This window comes from Nanorana parkeri, unplaced genomic scaffold (assembly GCF_000935625.1).
Source record: "Nanorana parkeri isolate BGI_ZX_2015 unplaced genomic scaffold, ASM93562v1 scaffold1924, whole genome shotgun sequence".
In the NCBI taxonomy this organism is placed as follows: Eukaryota; Metazoa; Chordata; class Amphibia; order Anura; family Dicroglossidae; genus Nanorana; species Nanorana parkeri.
In genome coordinates this window covers 246,357-252,063 of record NW_017308192.1, presented here as the reverse complement: position 1 = coordinate 252,063, position 5,707 = coordinate 246,357, and positions in this window count along the sequence as shown.

Genomic DNA, 5,707 nt, shown 5'->3' with positions numbered 1-5,707 from the left:
AGATTAATCTTTTGTTGAATGATCAAGCAGAGAAACAGATTCGATGGTCTAAACGTATGTTTTATGCATGCGCAAATAAACCTGGCTCAATGATGGCAAATATGCTGAAATCAAAACCAAGAACTTTGAAACCGGTTAGACTTCGTCTACCAGATGGTTCGATTACCGCTAACCCTGCTACTATTGTCTCCAGATTTGCTTCTTATCTTTCTAAGATATATGGTAAAACTCCTAGTTTCCAATCTCACCTAGCAGATAGAATAATGTCAAAAGTGTCATTACCTCCATTAACTGAACATATGACATCTGTGATAGATGCAGATATCTCGATATCCGAAGTAACACAAGCCATCAGTTCCCTTAAAGTACATAAGACACCGGGGCCCGGATGGGTTTTCAGCTCTATATTATAAACAATTTTCAAACAGTTTGGCACCTTATTTAGCAGCACTATTAAATTATTTGAGGGATAATTCTGGTTTTAACCCCTCTTCTCTCTCAGCTCACATAGTTATGATCCCTAAAGCGGGGAAAGATGATTTGGATCCCCACAATTATAGACAAATTTCTTTATTAAATATAGACCTTAAATTATTTGCAAAAATATTATCTACACGATTGAACACATTTTTGCCTACTCTTATACACCGAGACCAGGTGGGTTTTGTGCCTGGTAGACAAGCACCAGATAATACACGTAAAATTGTGCACCTTATTCACCATATGCACAACTCAAACATTTCGGGCATGTTACTATCTTTGGATTTGCACAAAGCTTTTGATTCTATTTCTTGGGATCATTTATTTTATATTTTGAACAAATGGGGTTTCTCTCTCATAGTTTTCTGGCCTGGTTAAAGAACCTGTATTGGGGGTCTTCGGCGTCCGTCCAATATCTTCATTGTAATTCTCCACCATTTACCATTCGGGGAGGTACACGGCAGGGATGTCCATTGTCCTCACTTCTTTTTGTACCAGCCATAGAACCGCTGGCTTGCCTTATTCGTACTAACGAGAATATAAGGGGAATAAACAAGGAGCAAAAGGAGTATAAACTCCATATGTTTGCAGATGATTTAATGTTAACATTAATCAATCCACATATCTCTCTCCCTAAACTTTTGCATGAATTAAAGTTCTTTGAAAAAATATCGGCTCTAAAAGTTAACGAGACTTTTTGGTCTAAAGTGTTTCAACTAACCTGTGATCTTCTTTTGACAAACATTGAAAAAGACCCTTGGCTGGCATTATTACATCTTAAAACTCCCCTTATAACAAATTCGCAAACATAAGCTTATGACCTACGTAATGCTAGCAGCTAAACAGACAATTGCCTGTGCATGGAAAAAACCATTCGTAACTTTTAGGCTGGGTTCACACCTGAGCGTATTTTTTCAGCGTTTTTTAGCGCGTTTTTTCCGTTCAGTGAATGAAAAATTAACCAGCATTTTGTTGTACACTCATGGGAAATTTGAGAGGACGTGGCAACCCTGGATCGCCTATGCCCATCCAGCACTCTCAGTAGAGAGTGTGACCCTATTGTAGGGGCAGTACGCCTTTAAATATTATGAATTAGCTAAAATTGATATGGGACCCTGATATTAATGGTAAACCTAGATTACCTAATATATATTGAACCTTGGTGTTTTTTTCCCCCTTTTTTTCCCTTTTTTCCTTTTCTTTTTATTATCATGTTGTCTTTGTGAGATTATGTTGGTATTATTTAGATACAAATGGCATGGAGAGCGATTGGAATATCTTCCCTCGGAGGTCACTAAAGTTACTGTATAAAATGTATGTAAATGGTGTAATTTTTTATGTAGTTACAACATTTTTGAAAGAGAAAAGGTGACCCAGGTCAGGTCACCCTTTGGTGCTGAACACCAGCAGGGGCTCATCCTGTGCTCCACAGTCTGCACAAATCCAAAGGAAACAACTGTCTCTACTCCAAAAAAAAAATCCAAGATGCTGGTAGCTTTATTCATCCGGACAACCAGAGACTCCCCCCTTCTGGGAACTCCTCTGAAACATGTTAGTAGAAGGGATCACAGGCAGAGATTCTCTGTTCAAGTTGTCTGCATGAATAAAGTTACAAGCCTTTGATTTATTTGTATTTATTTTCCACAAAATACAGCAGGTTACCTTTCTTTGAATTGGATGTCATTCTACCTATAATACTGGGGACATCCAAGGGTGAAGAAGGGGTACTGTGGGGGATAGCCCCAAAGGAGAATATTGCAGCCGATGCTGTTTTTTTAATTTTTATTATTATTATTATTGTTAATAAAAATATTATTATTATAATTATAATACCAGAAAATGCATTATAACCAAATTTAAAAAAAATAAAAACAGTTTAATTGTTTTTAAAGTAATACTCTTCTGCTCTAAATCATGGTCACCTTTGTTATTGATGGTCCCAGTATTTTTATTTGGTACAGTTTCTGCATATGGCTTATTATTCGTATGCAAGATGACCAGAGCTGTGACAGAGTATTGATCACTGAGGATATGGACAGTAAAAAAAAACAATATAATGAAAGTATTGTGTAAGATGTAACAAAATTCTGAGACACATCCATCTGTGACTCGGTGTATTCACACTGTATCTGGGGGGGGTGCCACACCTGTAAAATCCTGGGGTTGGTGGATGCTTCTGCTGGTCGTGAAGGGGGGTGGGTGGGGAGGTTGTGCTGCTGGTTGTTGGTGCTGCAGCCGTGGGACGGCCCATCGCTCCCAGCTTACTGATGTCACTGGTTGCCAGGAACTCATTGGGACACCATCCACCTGGACACTGATGACATCAGTGAGCTGGAGGAGAAGCCAGACAGAGGGTCACAGGTTGCAACGAGCCCTTGGCAATCTGGGACCCTGTGGCCGCTCTTCTGCTGCCCCCTACACTTGCCACCGCCCCCCAGTGAGATGTCACCGGAGGCAACTGCCTCAGGCTGCCTTGTTATAGAGACAGCCCTGTGTTTTTATACAGCAGCCCAAACGTGAGTTTTACCACACCGACAGTTGTAGCGCTCTTGTTCATTTTGTTTTATGTGTTAACCACAGGGTTCCTCTCCCTGATTTACATAGAGCTTGCACGCTGTTTGCTATAGCCTGTGCCTATAAGTTGTCACCCCATTGTAGTGCGCTATTCCTTTTTTACTTTTGTTTTTATATAACGTTCTTCTGATTATCAGGATAAAGCACAAATGGAAGATGTGCAATAATGAGACATGGACTGTGTGAAGTGGACCTGTCTAATACAATGGCGTCACATGGACCGTGTAGAATGGACCCCCTCTAGTACAATGGAGTCACATGGACCGTGTAAATTGGACCTATCTAGTACAATGGAGTCACATGGACCGTGTAAATTGAACCTATCTAGTACAATGGATTGACATGAACTGTGTAAAGTGGACCTGTCTAGTATACCACAACAATCTGGACTGTGTATAGAGGACCTGCCAAGTACAATGAAATGGCATGGACTGTGTAAAGAGGACCTGCCTAGTACAATGGAGGGACATACACTGTCCCTGACTTTGACTGACTTTGGACTTTTCAACTCTACAAAGAAGAGAAATGATTGGTCTCAATGATATTGGAAAGCGAATGTCACTCTTTTTTATATTTATTTTTATTAGTCTGATTCTACCTTGTGTGTCATACGTTTGGGGCAGAACTGGGAAATATTTTGCTCTGGATTTAGATTTTATTTATACTATATATATTTATTAATAAAGTTGCATTATTGCAGCTGAAAAAAATAAAAATAAAATGCAGAATTTGGTTCTATAAAGGCCTCCGTTCTTTGATGTCTTCCTCTACCCTCCCCGCCCCCTCCCCCCCATAAAAATCTACAGCAAATGTCTAGATTACCACTAGACAACTTACATCACAGCTTATTAACTATTAACTTCTTGGAGGTCATGGAAGGCAGGAAGAAAAGGAGGGAGGGGAGGGATGCAGCCCTGACCAGCCCACCTGAGACCCCTTCAGAGCCCACCATAGACAGTCTCAGATGGGACTTGGGATTTTTCCTGTTTTCCATGGAATGACAGGTGAATGACATATGGAATGCCCATAGAGTATAATGGAAAGAAAGATGGGTCTTTGGAGTCGAGAACCATATGACACATCAAATAAATCTCCAATACAATACTATACATACATACATACTATACAATACCCAAAAAACCTTCACTGGACCCTACCAACCTCAATAATTTCAGACCTATCTCCTTACTGCCATTCACCTCTAAATTCCTAGAACGCCTTATCTACAACCGCCTGAGTTGCCACCTCGCTAATAACAACCTTTTGGACCCCTTTCAGTCCGGCTTTCGCCCCAAACACTCCACTGACACCGCCCTCCTAAAACTCACCAATGACCTAATAACCGCTAAAAACAACGGCCACTACTCCTTACTCTTGCTATTAGACCTTTCTGCTGCTTTTGACACTGTGGACCACCTGCTCCTCCTCAAAAAACTCCACTCGCTTGGCCTACAAGACTCTGCTCTCTCATGGTTCTCCTCCTACTTATCTATGCGCTCCTTTAGCGTCACCTACAATTCTAACTCCTCCCCTCCTCTTCCTCTTCCTGTTGGGGTCCCCCAAGGCTTTGTCCTTGGACCGGTTCTCTTCTCTATCTACACCTCCTCCCTGGGTCAGCTGATCACCTCACATGGCTTCCAATACATCTCTATGCCGATGACACTCAAATTTTTCTTTCCACTCCACAACTCTCCCCCTCAGTGTCCTTGCGTGTCACTAATCTACTAACTGACATATCAGTCTGGATGTCGCAACACTTCTTACAATCCCACCTGAGACCCCTTCAGAGCCCACCATAGACAGTCTCAGATGGTACTTGGGATTTTTCCTGTTTTCCATGGAATGACAGGTGAATGACATATGGAATGCCCATAGAGTATAATGGAAAGAAAGATGGGTCTTTGGAGTCGAGAACCATATGACACATCAAATAAATCTCCAATACAATACTATACATACATACATACTATACAATACCCAAAAAACCTTCACTGGACCCTACCAACCTCAATAATTTCAGACCTATCTCCTTACTGCCATTCACCTCTAAATTCCTAGAACGCCTTATCTACAACCGCCTGAGTTGCCACCTCGCTAATAACAACCTTTTGGACCCCTTTCAGTCCGGCTTTCGCCCCAAACACTCCACTGACACCGCCCTCCTAAAACTCACCAATGACCTAATAACCGCTAAAAACAACGGCCACTACTCCTTACTCTTGCTATTAGACCTTTCTGCTGCTTTTGACACTGTGGACCACCTGCTCCTCCTCAAAAAACTCCACTCGCTTGGCCTACAAGACTCTGCTCTCTCATGGTTCTCCTCCTACTTATCTATGCGCTCCTTTAGCGTCACCTACAATTCTAACTCCTCCCCTCCTCTTCCTCTTCCTGTTGGGGTCCCCCAAGGCTTTGTCCTTGGACCGGTTCTCTTCTCTATCTACACCTCCTCCCTGGGTCAGCTGATCACCTCACATGGCTTCCAATACATCTCTATGCCGATGACACTCAAATTTTTCTTTCCACTCCACAACTCTCCCCCTCAGTGTCCTTGCGTGTCACTAATCTACTAACTGACATATCAGTCTGGATGTCGCAACACTTCTTACAACTCAATCTCTCAAAAACTGAGCTCATGATATTTCCTCCTGCC